This window comes from Pristis pectinata, chromosome 31, assembly GCF_009764475.1.
Source record: "Pristis pectinata isolate sPriPec2 chromosome 31, sPriPec2.1.pri, whole genome shotgun sequence".
In the NCBI taxonomy this organism is placed as follows: domain Eukaryota; kingdom Metazoa; phylum Chordata; class Chondrichthyes; order Rhinopristiformes; family Pristidae; genus Pristis; species Pristis pectinata.
In genome coordinates, this window is record NC_067435.1 from 4,934,847 (window position 1) to 4,954,208 (window position 19,362).

Sequence of the window (19,362 nt, forward strand, 5' to 3'; positions counted from 1 at the left end):
AACAATGTTGTCCTATGTATCCTTCTGGCTACAAGCATAGTTCATGATAGGAATGGTGGAGGCCCATCCAGAGGGCTGGGCTAATAATAGACATCCCAGTTCATAGCATCTGTGGAATTTAAATTCAGTTAATAATCTGGAATATGGAAAAACAATAACTAGCCCTAATAATTACCACAAAATCTACTGGATTGTCATAAAAACTTAAATGGTTCACAAGTGTCTTTCATTCTTACCCAGTCTGGCCAAAATGAAACTCCAGAACCACCCTGTAGTTGACTCTTAAATCTCCTCTGGAATAACCTAGCTAGCCATTTAGTTGTATTATTACCATTCCATTCAAACAGAGAAAGAATAAATAAAAGTGGGCATACTACATTTGATCAACCTAGGTAGTGAATTTGGACATGAGAAAATCCTCCTCACAAACATCAGCTGCCTCACAGACAAATCAGGCAAAAACCTGACATTACTGGACTCAGAATCATACCCTACAGACAATGTGTTAGACTATTCTAGCACAACTCCTGGGTATATCTAGTCCTACTGGCAGGGCAAACCCACCAGGGGTGCAGGCTCAATGATATACAGGTGGGAATACAGGTTGGAGTCCTCAATATTTACTTAGACCCCATGAAGTCACATGGCAGGTCAAACATAGGCAGGGAAGCCTCCTTCTCTTACCATCTTACCCCAGCTAGTGAAGCAGTACTCCATGTTGAACAAAACTTTTAAAAAGCACTGCAAGGGCACAGAATGTACTCCTGAGTGGGGGACTCCAACACCCATCACCAAGAGAGGCTTGGCAGCACCTGAAGGACTGGAGTGCGGCAGCTAGTGAGTGAACCAACTGGAGGGATAAACCTTCTTGATCTCATCCTCATCAAACTACTTTTGGCACATACCCCTGGTAGAAGTGACTGTACAGTCTTTGTGAAGACAAAATCCAGTCTTCACCCCAAGGGCATGCTCCATCACTTTGTGTGGCACAACAATTATGAAAAATAGGTTAAGACGCAGAAAAGATTTGGCAGCTCATAGCTGGGTATCCATTAGACACTGTAGATCATGAACAGCAGACGAAATGTACATTAGCATAATCTGTAATCTCCTGGTGCAGCATTTCCTCACTCTACCATTACAATCAAGCCATGGGATCAATGAGGAAAGCAGAAGGGCACACCAGAATCAGCAATAGGTATACCAGAAAATAATGAGCTCATGAAGCTGCAACATAGGACTACAGACAAGCTAAACAGTGAAAACAGCATGCAATACACAGAGCTAAGTGATCTCATGACCAACAGATCAGATCAAGACGCTGCAGTCCTGCACATCGCCTCATCAACAGCGATGGACAATTAAACAGTTAACAAGAGGAGGCAGCTCCAAGGCATCAACTTCATCAACCATGCTAGGGCTCAGCACATGAGTGCTAAAAATCAGGTTAAAAAAATGGTAACCATTTTCAGCCAAAAGTGCTGAATAAATGATCCATCCTTCCTCCAGAAATCCCTATCATCATGGAAGCCAGTCTCCAGCCAACTCAATTCACTGCACACAACATCAGAAAATGCATGAGAGCACTGGATACAACAGAGGCTAGGGGACTGAATTGGTCTACTTTCAATCATCAGCAAAGTGATTGAAGATTTCATTGGCAGTGCTATCAAGAGGCACTTACTCACCCATGCAAAATTTGGGTTTTGCCAGGACCACCTGGTTCCATACCTCATCACAGACTTGGTCTGAACATACACCAAAGAGCTGAATTCCAGAGGTGAGGTGAGAGTGATTGCACTTGACATCAAGACTGCATTTGACCAAGTGTGGCATCCAGGAGCCCTAATAGGAGTGAAGTCAACAGGCATCAAGGAGAAAATATTTCAATGTTTGGAGTCATACCTTGCACAAAAGAAAGTGGTTGTTGTTGCTGGAGGTCAATCATCCCAGTCCCAGGGCATCACTGCAAGAGTTGTTCATCGTGGTGTCCTAAGCCCAACCATCTTCAACTGTTCTAAAAGTCAGAAGTGGGGATATTTGCTGATGACGGGTAACGTGTTCAAATCCTCAAAAAATGAACCTGTGCGTATCTGCATTCAGCAAGACCTTTAACCAACATTCAGGCATGACTGAGAAGTGGCAAGTATCATTTGCACGACGAAGTGCTGGGATATGGCCATATCCAAAGAGAGCTCAACTACCAATCCTTGACATTCAATTGCATCACCATTGGTGAACACCCCACCATCAACATCAACTGGATCGGCCACATAAGTACCGTGGCTACATTAGCAGGTCAGAGTCAAATTACCCTGTGGCAAATGCGCACTGCCTGACATCCTTTCCCCCATCTACAAGGCAGAAATTGATAGAATATGTTTGATTTGTCTAAATTAGTGCAACTCCAACAACTCTCAAAAGAAGCTTGCCATCTTCCAGGACACTACCCTTAAAATATATTCCCTACACCACACTGTGCAGTACACACCACCTACAAAATGCTTGCTTATTTAATACAACACATAAGGTCCATACCAGCTACCAGCAAAGAAATCCCATCATCCCATTCCCCTTTTCCTTATTTCCCTGTATCCCTGCAACTTTTTCTCTGCCACATACCTACCAACGCCCCTTTGATTTTTTGCCCTTTTGAGTATCCCTGATATTTTTAGTTTTATTTCTCATGTATCACTGTGAAAAATAAATAACATTCAAATGCATAATGTTGAAAAAAAAATCAATTATAAAATGTATATTCAAATCTTTAAGTCTGTAGAAATCTTTCAAAAACTAGCTAAAAATTGTGATTTTTACTTCCTGGTTTGTTTCTCTTAGAATTCTTCAATTTGATTAACTGCACGGTCCACATATGACAGCACTACTGCTGTTGCTAAAGATTTCTTAGAGCAATTGCCTGACTGTTGCAGTGAAAACCAAGCCACACAAGTTACAACTTCATGGGCAACTTCCTTAAAGTCCGACAATTACAAAACTTGGCAGCTTGACAAATCTCTGTTGGAACACCATCAATGCTGCCAGTTGAAGTACATGTTCATTATTTCTGTTTGTCTCTTAGCTACTAACCAATTCCTCATGCAAGACAGGTTGCCTCATATTCCATCACTGCTACAACATTGATAGTTGAGTTAAATTATGAGCAGAATTCTGAAACTTCTCCCACCAACCCAAAACACTAGACATCAGCACATAATTATCATTACTTTTACCTTAAGTTACCAAACTCTAGCTTTCAAGAAGAAGCACTGTCTACATTATTAACATTTTACTCATTTTGAGAACATGCATAAAAACTGCTATGCTGTCAAAAGGAGGACCTTTGGGGCTGGGCAGGAGTTGCATATAATAGTATTTGAGGATGGTGAAATTAAGTCTTGGCCATTGAGTCTCATTAGAGGTTTGTTTCGCGAAATAATGTTGAAGGAATTTGACAATGCACTATCCTTAATGAAATCACAAGTGATCTCAACTATAGCCCATAGGAAATACCACTGCATGCTGAAATATTTAATTCTGATAAATGCCAAGTTAAATAATATCTGGAATATTGTGTCAGATTGAGGGATTCTAAATATCCTATTGGCCTGCAACTGCGAGTGGAATATGAAACATGTCCATAAATGGAACAATGTGCTGTAGTCAATAGTTGAGGGTGTGAGCACATTAAGGCAGCTCGCCTATTAATGATTCACAGTGCATATTGTGGTTTCTGTTTGCTATTGGAATGAAAACTGCTGGATTATTTTGCTTACTGTGGAAATTATTTGTAAAGATCCATTATGATATTAGAGTTTATTTCAGTAAAAAACAGAATGATTTCTCGTCCTGTGTGCAGTGGAACTGTCAGTTACTTGAATAGACTAACTTGTTCTGACATAGAACACTTGACTTTTCTTAAAAAGTGGAATCACTCACTATCTTTCACCAAAAAAAAGACAGTAATAGCTGGGCATTTTAATTGAACGAAATGTATATTTGTTGGAAAATGATAACTTATGAGCTACTACAAATGTCTTATCAGAATACTGTAATATTTTTAGTCTACCTCCCATAATGTTTGTATTAATATTTAAAGTGTAGCTCTTGGTGTTAGAAGATGAAAATAGCAAATTTAGTAGATACATGACTATTACAGTTTTGGATACAGGACTATTACAGTTTTGGTCACCCTGCTATAGGAAAGATGCCATTAAGCTGAAAAGAGTGCAGAGGAGAATTATGAGGATGTTGCTGGGACTCAAGGGACTGAGTTATGGAGAGGGGTTGAGCAAGTTGGGACTTTTTTCCATTGGAATGTGGGAGAATGAGGGGTGATCTTATAGAGGTGTATAAAATTATGAGGGGCATAGATAGGGTGAATGCGCAGTCTTTTTCCCAGGTTGGGGGAATCAAGAACTAGAGGGCATAGGTTTAAGGTGAGAGGGGAAAGATTTATTAGGAATCCGAGGGGCAACTTTTTCACCCAGAGAGTGGTCAGTATATAGATTGAGCTGCCAGAGGATGTGGTTGAGGCAGGTACATTAAAAGACACTTGGACACATAGATAGGAAAGGTTTAGAGGGACATGGGCCAAACGAGGGGAAATGGGACTAACTTAGATGGGAATCTTGGTCAGCATGGTCCATTTGGACCAAAGGGCCTGTTTCCATGCTGTATGACTCTATGAATGTTGAGTTGAACCAATGAGTGACACTGTGTTTCAGTTGCATTGTTTCCAGATGAGACTCCTATTAAGGATTTTCATATGTATATTACAAAAAAATGTTGTTTGTTTATAGGTTTGCCAAGTGTGCTTCATGCTTATGCCATATGAAAGTACTAACACGAATGAAGGTGAGAAAACAAACTTTCACTTTGGTATAGATCATGATACAGAGCAATCTAATTAAAATTCGGTATGATATTACTCTTTCCTCATTCCTGGCTAGTGTATCCTGTTGGTGGTTTTCTTTTCATAGATTGGAGAATTGTTTTTTTTTATTTCAAGTTGAATCACAAGTGCAGCAGGTGACCTCAGCCGAACACGTTAATGCCTACCTGCGTCAATTTTTAGTACACCACTGATTTATTGACCCTGAAATTTATGAGGGAGCAAAGAATATGAAGGGAGTTCAATTTAACGATAACCTCATTATCAGTTTGGCCAAAATGACATCCTGGCTAGCAGTGAGATGAGAAAACCAACAACAAATGCAATACCCAGGAATTGTCCATACCATTTGGGAGGAAAATATTTGGTACTTGGTAACTGGGCATGGAGAAATCAATGATTAGGACTAAGTAGCAGAGGAAGTATGATGGACAGGAATTGGGTGAAGTGAGGATTGAATCGAATGATGCTAACTGAAGGAAGCAGGCATCAGGCTGAAATTGACTGGCAATTGCAGCAGTGGAGAGGCCAAAGGCTCACTTGATGAGGGGGTAACACAACTGCTTGTTTTGTTCACACAGACTGTGCAAACGTCACCTAGGGCTTGAAGCTAGAATTTCACCACTAAGATACATAAACACACTGTTATTTTAGCCAATATTCTATGTTGTAGCACAGATACCCAGGGCAAAGATGAAGTGTTCTAATACATTTCTAAAGGCACAAAAATAACAGATTATTTTGTCAAGAAAACAGAACCTGTGCACATGTGGGACACATCAGAACAATTGCAATTTTAGTGTAGAATAGTTTGGCTGGGTTTCTCAACATTTCTACAAACATTGCAGCCATAAAAATAGAATCACTAGTATTAAGGAGAAAGTAAACAGTAACAGGTTTGTCAGCATCAGAAAAAAAACATTTTTGCAAGAACCAGTGTGTTAATGAAAACAGGTTTTGAGGCCCTAGGAACATTAACTTTATCTCTACTCTTATTATAAAAAATTAGCCAAAGGTGTCCTTTCACATTTGTCAACCTTGTTTCCTCATATCTGTCCATAGCAGCAAAAACAATGTACACAATTTTGTCCATTCTATTACCATGCACAATGCATGCAACATTGTTTTAGGGGTGTTTCACACGAAAATTTATTTGTACTGCAGATGTTGAATAACGTCCTATACAATCCGAAATATCAAATGGGGGAGGGGTAATATTGGCATCCACAACACAAAAGCACTCAAAGTAATAATTACTGCCATTTGTGCTTCATTTTGGACCACCACCAGCCCCTACCAATACTAGACCGCCCCCCCCCCCCCCCCAACTACCACACGGCACACATAATATTTGCAAGAAATACGAGGATTTGCTTGATGTATAGTTCTTGGGCAATATCAAATTTAAATCTACAACAGACAAACTCTAAAAGAGGAGTTGCTGTTCACCACTAAGATATACATGCACATACTTTCAGCTATTATTTCACTGACAGCAGCAGCAAGTACTAAAACAAAATTTTCGATGTTGTGAGAAAGTTAGCAACACAAAGTACTCCCGACAGTGCCATGTTCGTTTGGTTTCAGGTTTATGTTGAGTTAGCTCAATTAAGCTGTAAGGTTACTAAAATTAGTCTCAAAATTCCTGGACTAGGAACAGAAGGATTATCTAAGGTTCCTATTTATCACAGCTTTCCAGCAGCTTTTGCTGGAAAGTGGGTAAGAGGTTAAGGGCCAATACATACTTGGCTTACGACATTTGTATAAAGTGAGGCAGAATTATGCTCGACTCTGATGTTTTCAGATGAAGTTTTTGGATTGTGCAGCCTATGCAATTGCACTGGGCCTTGATGTAATGTAATTAACAGCAAACATGAATGCACATCAACAGATCTGATACTAGATTAAATAGGTTTAATTTAGTATTAATATCTCAAAAATGTTCCATACTGAACCATTCTGCAGGAAGCATTTAATGCAAGTACTATTCCTGGATGCTTCTTACCATCAAATAAGGTCATAAAATTCAATATATAAGGAATAGTCAAATAGAAAAGGTAGAAATGAACAATCAGTATACAGAAATTTGTGAAGCAGTGGGATTATTGCCTTTAAGAGAGAAAGGGAGAAAGTGAGAGGAAAATAATAATTTGCCTAGATTTTTCCTAATTACTCAAAAATATGATTCTAAAGTTGTAGCTGGATTTTAAAAAGAATAAAACATTAGATAGTCATCTGGATATTAAGTAACATACAGACAGTAAAAGATTGCCCAGGTAGCTCTTTACTAGATCAGACTTAATACCTGAATAGTTCATTTTGGTCTTGAAACATTCTACAATTATGTACTCATCTCACTGTATAGCACTTACTATATTACAGTGCAAAGTAACTGCCCCTCATCAATAGATACCACTGTATCCAAAGATGTCAAGAAGTGTCGTGCAGAAGACAAAAAAGTAACAAGGTCTGGACAAAGAAACATTGCAAAATTCAATTATTTCTGCTTCAATCTCCTAAATGGGTAAATTTCAACTAAGTTACTCAAAACATATTATTGTAAAAATCAGATACTATTACTTGAGCTTTCATGTCAATCGATTTCTTTCACAATGTCACCTCACATCTTCTAAATTCTACTTTTTCCACAGTATGTGATCTCTACATTTTGCTATTTTATGTATGTTATCTCTCAATTCTTTGCTATCATTTCTCTCTATGTCTCCACCCTCTTCTCAGTATGCCTGTCTACATTTAAATATGTTCATTTACTGGACATTTTTGAAGGTGAGAGCATGCAACATGTAATAGATAAGAAATAGTGATTTATGCCAAGCAAGACCGCCAGGAAATGAAACATGTAATGGAGACATGGGAAAGAATTAATTATTCTGTATAAAATTATGGGTGGTCATGGGAAGGTACACCAGAGCTGAGCTGAGTGGTCAATAACTAGGGAACAAAGATTTAGGTAATTGTAAGTATAAGAGGAAGGCTGGAAGAAAATACTTTCAATCAAATATTTGAAACCCACTGTTCAGATAAAAACACTCATCCCAATTAAAACTAGGAATGAGCACTTGAAGTGCTGTAATCTACCAACTATGGACTGTAACTTAATATACAACAAACTCCTGCTGGAGAAGAATTTTGGAAGCTCTTCAAATCATTAACCAAAGTCATCTGATCCTCAGTAGCTGAACTGCAGTATGCAGATGACTCTATTGTATATGCACACTCAGAGGCTGAGTTCAAACTCAATCACTAAAGCATATGCAAGTATGTGCCTTACACTCAACATCTGCAAAACAACGGTCCTCTACCAATCTACCCCGCTGCATAACACCATCTCTGACAATAAAGACCCTGAAAAACATGTGTTACTTCCCATGTCTTGGGAGTCATTCCTCACTGAAGGCAAACTTTGACGATGAAATCGCCTTCAATGCACCAGCCCAGCCTTTGGACATTTGAGGAAAGAGTTTTGAACATCAAGGCCTGAAGCCCAGTAAGAAATCCATGGTCTATTAGACAGCAGCAATCCCCACCCTCCTGTATAATTCTGAAACATGGACCATTTACGGAAGGCAGTTTAAAATGTCAAAATTCCCAACGGGCAATAACTTCCCAACTGGTTATACTGCTGCCTCTGTGGTTTAATTTTTAGCAGCAGCAGGAATAGCATTTGACAACTGAGCTCAGCTGATGGTCTTAAAATTCTGTAAGCCTTTCAGTCTGCCTAGAATTGATACAACTGCAAGCAATGGAATCCCGCTGTCAACCTATGCAGGAAATGCGACCTTGAGCCAGACAGAACAGAGTAGAAGTGTTCTTGTAAGTGCAACAAACATAAAAGCACAGCAGGACTGGAGCACTGAGGGTACCAAAGGAGTCAGGAGATATCAAAACAGAAATAAAATTCTTTGAATCAGTAATAGAAGGGCATATATCAGGTATGAGGTAAAGTAGGTACAATGCCCAGACTGCAGGATTAAACAGAAAGCTAAGAGCAAAAAGAAAACAAAAGGGAACATCTGTGAGATGGTTATGCAGATTAAAAGAGGGAGAGAAAGGTATATCTGGGAGAGGTGTAATTAGGAGACAGCTGAATTCTGGAATACCAGAAGAGAGAAAACAATCTGAATGCTAAAAATATGAGATACAAGATTGGAATGGCTGATCATCTGAAGGGTTATAAAAGTGTACAACTTTCTCCCTTAGTGATCCTGTTAGCCTTTGGCAGCATATGGTTAAATGGATAAATAACAGCATTTGATTAATCTCTGCAATATTACAGACAGGCAGTGCAGCATTTTTAATTAGCTAAGATGCATCTATTTTCATCAATAGTAACATAAAAACTAGCCATAATTTCAAGACTAGATGTATGGTGTAAATATAGAATGGGCAATAAGAAAGCAGTACATCCGTGCACTCTGTTTTGGCATATCTTTCCACTAGTTTGAACACCGATTAATAATAAACACACTAAAATTATACTCCTGCCCTGTTAAAAGTAGGCAAACACAAATGAAAACAATTTCAAGGTGCATTGTTTGCAAGAATTCCTGATTTTTGCATGTTGTGTATTTTCCTGTAGAATAACTTGGAATTTGAAGCTTTTATATACACCATCTGAGCTCATCCTCACTTTGGTCTAACGTGTGTGAGAGTTGAACACATATAATGCCTTATAAAGAACACAATGGCAAGCATTAGCATGAACAAGCACACAGTTGAATCCATCCCTGCCACAATAGAGAACACAGTGTAAGTTTATATAGTTTGGATTGTGTTTCTATGCCTTTTAGCCCAGGGCAAATCTTCAGATCTGATGACTTGCTTGCTCTTGCCCCACTGCAAGACCGCAAAGCCCTCTAAACCACGTTAAAGCAGTGCCTCATGTAAAACTGCAGGCAACCCCCTAACCAGGAAGTGCGGCTGCCCCGCATCACCTCAATGACGTCACGACATTTGAAGCCCTTGCCTCGTGCCCAACCGCATCCAGGTTCCCGCGCAGACCGTCCCAGCCCCGCCCCTCCGCCGCGCCCATTGGCTCGTCCCGGACACCTTTAGGGCACCCTCTGTCACCATTGGCCCGAACCCCCGTCAATCAATCACATTTCCCCACCCTACTTTCCCGTCCGGTTAGCCTTGCGCTGCAAACAGCGGACCTCGCCTCCTTGCCGTCCGCTGTATTAAGCCATTAAATTGCAGGCCATTCCCCACGACGAGCAGCTTAACCACCCGCGCCTTCACGACGATGAAATCCAAGCCAAATCATCGTCTCCAAGTTAACATTCCAGTCATTCTAACATGTTTACCTCAAATTGTCTCTGGCACGGCCTACGCTACTTCTGACAATAATCAATCACCACAAAAATAATCAAAATTTTTATAAAAAGTTCAATTTACTTTATAACTATTAAAACAGAGAATAAAGATTCGCTATTTCCTCGCAAATGAATAGTTAGAGTGATCTTTGGACTCTAACAACCGCCATTTTGTGCCTGAAAAATCTTTTTGGCATCGTCATATTAAAATTATTTTATCTTTTTAATCTCTTTGACTGAGAATTTTGGTTCATATTTTATCATCTCCTGTCAGGAAAGAGTGTTTCTGTTTATCATACGAAGTTTTTCGATGAGTAGAGAAGAGAGAAAAAAAAGAATCACCTTTGTGGCGTAAGTTGTTGTTTGACGGGGTAACAGTCGCCAGGACTACGGTGGCTATGGCGCTCGTCCTCAAGGCAACAGTTGCTAGCCTCCGGAATCAACCCAGGCAACGCAACACCGGAAATCCTGCCCACCTCTACGATTTTGACTGGCTTGTTACTAACAGGGCCTCCCATTCTCTCTCCAATCATTGGCGAATTGCCTGTCACTCGATGGTGCCCGCCCTTTGCCCCGTTTCGATTGGTTGAGTTCTACGTCAGTCATCACAATCCTCTTCCGCGCGTTGATGACGGTTACCTTGGATCATGGAGACGCGCAGAGCATCTACTGCGCATGTGCTTAACGTATGGTTGTGTGAGGCACGATGGGAGATGTAGTCAACCTTGGCCCATATATTGTCCCCCACAATAGACCAAAAGCGAAATTAAATATATGCTGGAAATAAAAAGTAAAAATAGAATATGTTGACCATACCTAGCAGGTCAGCAGCATCTGTGGAGAGAGAAAAAGATGATAGGACATCAACTGGAAATGTTAAATCTGTTTCTTTCTCCTCAGATGCTACCTAACCTGTTGAGTATTTTTCAATATTTTCTGTTTGCTATTGCCCATAATACTCCATGGAGAGAGAACCTAATTCATGAGGTATAAGTTACTGCTGAAAAAAGATCGAAATTTAAATTTAATTCACTTGATCAGAACGACAATATAGAAATCACAATTTTTTTTACAGCGTGGTAACAGGCCCTTCCGGCCCAACGAGTCCGCGCCACCCATTTTAAACCCAAATTAACCTACCCGTATGTCTTTGCAATGTGGGAGGAAACCGGAGCACCCAGAGGAAACCCACGCAGACACAGGAGAACGTACAAACTCCTTACAGGCAGCGGCGGGAATTGAACCCCGATCACTGGTGCTGTAATAGCGTGGCGCTAACCGCTACGCTACTATGCCGCTTTTCATATATGCTTTTCTACAACAAATAAACAACAGTACACAAATAGTGTCAGCTTGACAATTGTGGTTATATTTAAAGATTTCCAATCCAAATATCCAGGTGCAAATACATCCAAACTTCAATGGTCCGTGCTTCCATCATTCCAACCAAAAGGGATCCTGAGTTTCAGGAGGTCACTGCTTGCTTTTCTGTGCTGTGCCAGATCCTGTATTGCAAATATAATCAATAAACGTTTTCTAAGTATTTAATAGCATACTTATTTACATATAGAGCACAGTATTAAGTACAATTAACCTTTAAAATTAAATTGGGTATACAAGAACACCACTATTACATGAAATATTACAGTCTAACCAATTCAAACTGGAGTTCTTGTATGGTATATACAGCAGATGCTTTAATTCTGAAACCAACTGCGTGATCTGCTGAGTATTTCCAACATTTCTCATTATAATTGCTAATATGCTATCAATACAAATATAGAAGAGCAAAGCCATTCCCCACACCTGATCTGAGTTCATCTATCCAAAGAAACCAAGATATCAGCTATTCATAGGGATTTGGACCTACATTCTCCTTTCGGGAAATTCATCCAAACTGAGATCACTTTTTGCCTGAAAGACCTCCTGCTTAAATTAGCTTCTTGCTTCTCTTAATCCATATGCCCTTGTTCAACTGTTGCAGGACATCAACTAAAAATATTAAATCTGTTTCTTTCTCTTTGGATACTACCTAACCTGCTGAGTATTTTGCAGTATTGAGGCTGTGTTTTATGTTTTTGGTCAAAAACAGTTTACATTTTTGGCTATTTAGTTCAGCAATGTGATTGCTGCTTGCTTGTAAACAGAATTCTTCATTGAGCAAGCACCTGGACCTATTTTGGACAAGATGTTTTATATTCAAAGGAAGCAGCTTAAATCCAAACATAAATTATAAAATGTATTTTGAAAAAATGCAATTCAAATAAATATTTAGGTGTTTGGTATTGATATAAATACAATAAATTCAGCTAAAATGTTGAAATCAGTATTTCCTTTGATTTGTGGTTTATTCCAGGTCTTCATTACCTTGTCAATAAAATATCACCTATCCTTGATTTTTCAAGTGAGTTTCTTTGAGTGGACTGAAATGAACACTGAGAGTTTAAACTATCCATCTGCATGCAATAGGGTATTTGCTCAAAATAAATGTTACCTTAGCAACCACATTTCTATTAATTTGGCACTTCAGCTAACCAATTAATTAGTGCCCACCGTAGAGCCAGCAGAAGCGTCATACCATTGATTTCTTCAGTTGCTTTGAACTGATGCCATCACTATAATATTTTGCCTTAATCTTCTTTACTCTTAACCATTTACCCCTGTGAAACCACAGTATTTATTTTGGTATGCCACAGACTGGTACTTACTGTGGATCTCAGATCATAGATTCCTTACCCAGGCAGTTTGTTGGATAACATAGAACATATAGAACATAGAACACCACAGCACAGTACAGGCCCTTCAGCCCACAACGTTGTGCCGACATTTTATCCTGCTCTAAGATCTATCTAACCCTTCCCTCCCACATCGCCCCCCATTTTTCTATCATTCATGTGTCTATCTAAGAGTGTCTTAAATGTCCCTAATGTACCTGCCCCCACAACTTCTGCCGGCAGTGCCTTCCACGCACCCACCACTCTCTGTGTAAAAAACTTACCTCTGACATCCCCCTTATACCTTCCTCCAATCAACTTAAAATTATGTCCCCTCGTGTTAGCCATTGTCTTCAACATGCCTTGTTTAGAATTATGATTACATATTGCAAGTTACAAACTGAAACTGAAATTTATGAATTAAATTTTTTTAACTTCACCCCAGACAAATTAATTGCATTGCTGTTTGATTAGAGAGGAAACCGAAGAGATCCATGAGGAGGTTGTCAGATCTGGAGAAGTTCATCCATGAGGAGACAATTGAGCAGGCTGTTGGAGCTGAAGCAAAAAACTGCAGATGCTGGAAATCTGAAACAAAACCTGAAGATGCTGGGAAAGCTCAGCAGGTCAGGCAGTGCACATGGAGAAAGAAACAGACCCAGTATTTCAGGTCAATGACCCTTCATTAGAATATTAGAAGATCAAGAGTTCTGATGAAGAGTCATTGAAACCTTAACTCTATTTCTGTCACAATGGATATGGCCTGTTCTGCTGAAGTCTGTTACATTTTTTTGTTGTTGAACAAGCTATGTTTATTTGAAATGAAAGAGAGTAAGAGAAGATTTAATTGTCTTTATAATGATCAGGAGTCTATGGATATTGGGAGGAAGGTCTTGTTTTCCTATGTAGAAAGTCAGACAAGTACTTGAAGCACCAAGGCATAGAAGGCTACAAACCTAATGGGATTAGTGAAGATAGGTACAATGGGTAACATAGTGTTGGTGGGCTGAAGATCCTGTTTTTGAGTTGTACAACTCTATGGCTCTAATTGTTAAATGGGATAGTCCCGGATAATATGAAGTTAGAAGATATTGATGCAGGGTTTTGACCCAAAACATTGGCAATTCCTTTCCTCCCACAGATGCTACTCGACCCGCTGAGTTCCTCCAGCAGCTTGTTTGTTGCTCCAGATTCCAGCATCTGCAGTCTCCTGTGTCTCTCTAGAAGATATTGGGGTTTGTGGTGGTACAGACAAAAATCCTCACCTCCACTCAGGGACTTGAGTGCTGTAACCTGTTAGACTCCAGGCCTCACAGTGGCACAGCTGGTAGAGGTGCTACCACACAGCTCCAGCGGCCTGGGTTCAATCCTGAACTCGGGTGCTGCCTGTGTGGAGCTTGCACGACCTTCCTGTTCCTGCGTGAGCTTCCTTCAGGTGCTCGAGCTTCCTCTCCCCCACACCCCAAAGACATCCGGGTTGGTAGGTTAAGTTGCCCCTAGCGTGTGGGTGAGTTGTAGAATCTGGAGAGAGTTGAGGATAATGTGAGGAGAGCAAATGAAATTACTATAAGTGGCTGATTGATGGTTGGCATGTGTTTGGTGGGCCGAAGGGCCTGTTTCTGCATAGTATGACTCTATATCTCAAACCAAAGCTGGCCTCAATCCTCCACTTGTTTCAGTATTTGAAGCCTGCACCATTTCCAAACCTCAGGGGTGAGAATAATGTTGAGCCAACAACAGTCAGTGACATTGGATACCATTTGACTTCATTGTACACAATGAAATCAACAAGCAGCCATATTGAATCATTTCCTCTGTGGTGAGTCAAGATGGCCAAGTCACACACCGTCCTGACTTGGAATTACAATGCAGCTCCCTCACCGCCAATGGGTCTAAATCCTGGAACACCCTCCCCACTGGTACAATGGGAGCACTTTCAGACTGCAGTGGTCCAAATTGCTGGTTCACCACCCCATTTTTTTAAGGAGCAATTAGGGATGGATATAAATGTCAGTCTTGCCAGCGATGCCTAGAAAATGAGTAAAAAGAACCATAGAGACACAAGAGACAGTAGATGCTGGAATCTGGAGTAACAAACAATCTGCTGGAGGAACTCAGCGGGTCGAGCAGCATCTGAGGGGGGAAAGGAACTGTTGACGTTTTGGGTTGAAACCTTGCATCAGGACTGAGAGTGGAGAAGAGAGATGGCTGGTATTAAGAGGAGAAGGAGAGGAGTGAGCCTGGAGCCCGAGGTGATTGGTGGACTGAGGAGAGTCCCGCTTATCAGCTGTCTCCTCAGGCACGGTAGTGTAGTGGTTAGCATAACGCTTTACAGCGCCAGCGACCCGGGTTCAATTCTGGCCACTGTCTGTAAGGAGTTTGTACGTTCTCACCGTGTCTGCGTGGGTTTCCTCCGAGTGCTCCGGTTTCCTCCCACATTCCAAAAGACGTAGGGGTTAGGAAGTTGTGGGCATGTTATGTTGGCGTCGGAAGTGTGGCGACACTTGCAGGCTGCCCCCAGAGCATTCAACACAAAAGATGTATTTCACTGTGTGTTTCGATGTATATGTGACTAATAAAGATATCTTATCTTATCCACCTTCACCCTCCCTTCCTGTAGTAAGAATCCTGAAATGTTGGCCAGAGAGCACAAGGAACAATTTCGGGGATCAAATGTGTGTGTGCGCGGGGGAAGGGTGACCTGGGTGCTAGGTAATCGAGGTATTGTCTCAGCAGACATGAGCCTGCAGTGCCCGAGACAATGGTCACATGATATGTCAATCTGGATCGACCCAGGTAGGGGCGGAGAGAGGTGACCAAGGTATAAAAGAGTGAGCACACCGGTGGTGAGGTCTCTTGGATTTGGGCTCACCACAGGTTAGGTCGCGACTGACACCATGGACCGATTGGTCCACTGCAGTTAAACGGTTAAATGGGCTCAGGCGCACTTCCGAGATAAGTACCACTTGTTGTAATTTAGCAATAAAGTGCGTTGTGTGCATCATTGTGTGTGCAAGCCTTATTTCTGTCGGATCTGCGAACAATCCTGCTTAACTTTGGCACAACACCTCCCCCTTCCCGGCTCTATCTTCCTCTTTTTTTGTCTTCCTCCATCTATCATCCACCTGCTTCTGTCTCCCAACTACAGCACCCTTCCCCTTCCCTACCTGGCTCGACCTGCCTGTCATCCTTCACCTTGGTAGTGTAGTGGTTAGCATAACGCTATTACAGTGCCAGTGACCTGGGTTCATTTCCCGCCGCTGTCTGTAAGGAGTTTGTACATTCTCCCCGTGTCTGCGTGGGTTTCCTCCGGGTGCTCCAGTTTCCTCCCACATTCCAAAGACGTACGGGTTAGGAAGCTGTGGGCGTGCTATGTTGGCGCCGGAAGCGTGGCGACACTTGCGGGCTGCCCCCAGAACACTATGCAAAAGATGCATTTCACTGTGTGTTTCAATGTACATGTGACTAGTAAAGATACCTTAGCTTATCTTATCTTATCTTAATCACCTCTGGCCCCTGTCTCACCACTCCCCTCTCCTCTTTATACGGGCCATCTCCCTTCTCCACTCTCAGTCCTGTTGTAGGGTTTTGACCCGAAATGTCAACAACTCCTTCCCCCACAGATGCTGCTCAACCTGCTGAGTAACTGCAGCATTGTTTGTTGTTGAAAAGAAACATAGATGGAAGGAAGGATACTCATTATCTACACTGACTGACTGAGAATAGTTGTCATGAGAATTTGAAATTCATTCCAGGGAAAGAACTACTGAAATAAAACTCCAAACACATTTGGCATGGGAGGAACCATACTGAGTATCTGACCCCATTACTGTTAACCTGTCAGTGTTTGAGTATATTTTGTTTCCATGAATTACCATAAACCTTGCTGAATGGAAGTAAAATCACACAAAATATATTCTTACTATGTATTTCTTAAATAAATCAATTCAGTTAGCAAATGCAAAGTGGGTTCATTGTTAGGCCCAGTGCTTCTCTCTAAGGAAAGAAACATGCACATATCATCATTTATTAAAAAGGAACTATTTTAGGCAAACCAACATTTAAATATTTATGGATTCTTAGAAGTATTTTGAATGGTGTGTTTGGCTTGTTACATTGCTTGACTGAAGTAATACTCTTGGGAGCGAATGAAGCTGTTCACACACACAGCAGGTGAATAAAACAAATGTGTATAAGCTTTGAAGGTTTATGGAAGGTGAGTGGCTTAATTTTACTTCAGTGCTACCCTCAGAGAGAGCACAGCAGGTCTTTTGTCACAACTTCTTGGCAGCTATCACAGAGCTGTACTTTGGGCAACTGCAGGATCAGTGCACCCTGCTTTGGGAGTCACACCGAAAGGAGGAGCAATGAAAATGAAAGCAAATACCTTGGGAGGGTGTCAACATAATAGGATTACATAAGATGTATGGCACAGAAATGGGACGTTCGGCCCAAAAAGTCCATGCTCCACTTAAACCTTCTGTCTTCAGATTAATCTGTCAGGTTAACCTTCTATTCCCTTCTCCCTCACCTGCTTGTTCAGCCTCCCCTTAGTGCATCTGTACTATTCACTTCAACCATTCCCTGTTGTTGTTCTACATTCTCACTGCTCTTTGTATAAAGAATTGTTTTCTGAATTCCCACCGGATGTCTTGAAAACTCTCTTATATTGAGTGAGAGAGAGAGAGAGAGAGGAGAGAGATTTCAGAGGATGCTCTTGTTCACTTATGTTTTATTCAGTTGTGCTTTGTTGTTTCAGATTTCCAGTATCTGTAGTTTAACCTTGGTAATGCTTTCTGTAGCTATTAATATTTATACCAGCTAATGCAGCATGCAGTATGATGTCTCTTAAGTACTGAACACTTCCTCATCTGTCCTATGAGTTAGTACACATTTATTTACAGGGGAAGTGGTGGTGATAGAGGGGTGGACTACAGTTAATGGTTTCAATTGAAGCTTGGGCAAAAGAATAAGCAAAATTTAGTATTAGTTCCCCACATAGGATTTAACGGTTAGAGAAGAAGTGTGCCTTATTACGCAGAAAATGGGTATCACCTGAAACTCATTTCCCATAGGGACAGTGGAAACAGAATGAAGCAGAAGAAAGTGGATGGGTACTCGAGGGCTACAGGGAAAGATCAGGGGAAATGAGACTGACAGGATTGCTTTACTAGGAGCTAGCATGGATTCAATGGGTTAAATGGCCTCTATCTCCACCATAACATGATTCAATTATTCTAAAATGAACAATGTCTTAAAAAAAACAGATTTGTAAGTTTTAGAGAGTCAATTGTGTAGAATAATATATAAAATTTCATGATATTTAATTGTTTTATATAATCTATGCTTTTTACTTGCTGGTTTTTATCTACCTGTGTGAATTTTTTCACTTGATGGACACTTGATGCCGCCAGTTTCAAAGTCTCACAGGATTAAGGAAATGACCACTCTGGATTGCTAACTTTTGTTAGTAGCTTTACCTAAGGTCAGTCAGGGCTGTCATTCCTTCATACTGACCACAAACTTTGGGCCAACGGCTTTGCTTAAAATCTAGTCATCCATGCAACATAGCTGAAACCCAACAGCAATGGGACCTTTCTTTTTAGCTCAGTGCAAAATCCAAATTAATGATTGATTTGAACAAAATAATTTCGATTCAATTGGAGGCTGTAAACCAATTGTTAGAATTAAACTGGCAAGGGATGTGATATGATAGAAGGTTATGGATCTCACTCCCACAAAAAAGCCACAGTTCATCATTGAGAGATTCTTGAGAAACAAAGGACAGTAGATGCTGGAACCTAGATGAAAAACATGATGATGCTGGAGGAACTCAGCAGGCCAGGCAGCATGCTGAGTTCCTCCAGCATCATCATGTTTTTCATTGAGAGATTCTTGCTAGCCAAGAGTATTCTGGAGTCAGGTGTGGCTAAAATAGATACTGTCCAAGTACAATCTCATTGAATGGCAACCTTAAACATCTGATTGGCCTAGTTCTGTAACTGTCACATCAATAGCAACTCAGACCTCCCCAACCACTGAGGATTCACAATTTTCCCAGCACCGTTCTTGGCTTCACGGGAATTCTTGCCTGAGACCTTGAAGGGGAAGGCAGAGCAGCAGCTTAAAGAAAATGCTGACTAAAATCATCAAATTGAATATCTACCTTCTGATCTAACTGTAAAGCCCCCTGATTTTGACCTGCTGCACAGAATATTGAAAACTCTAAATCATTTTCTTTTGGGTCAAAATGATGTGGTCACTTGATGTGGAATCTGATTGTATCAGACCACTGACCTGGTAATAACTCCCTATTATAATCAAAATTTGACAAAGACGTTACAGGGATTAGGACATTGGACCAGATAATCAAAATAGATTTATAATTGTTTCTCCACATCAGACTTTATGAAAGAAGAAGCTG

General features: G+C 40.7%; 1 protein-coding gene across 5 annotated transcripts in view; it reads right to left on the reverse strand.

Moving 5' to 3' along the window:
* Positions 1–10,679, reverse strand: part of rfx1a (regulatory factor X, 1a (influences HLA class II expression)) — a 109,338-nt gene extending 98,659 nt beyond the window's left edge. Inside the window, exon 1 of one of the 5 annotated variants that reach the window (XM_052042127.1) lies at positions 10,567–10,679. The gene's annotated coding sequence lies outside the window, so the exon portion shown is untranslated. Of the gene's footprint in view, positions 1–1,905; positions 1,997–10,566 lie in introns of those variants that run through there. The other 4 variants (XM_052042130.1, XM_052042131.1, XM_052042132.1 and 1 more) reach the window with 4 other exon arrangements.
* Positions 10,680–19,362: the final 8,683 nt, after the last annotated feature.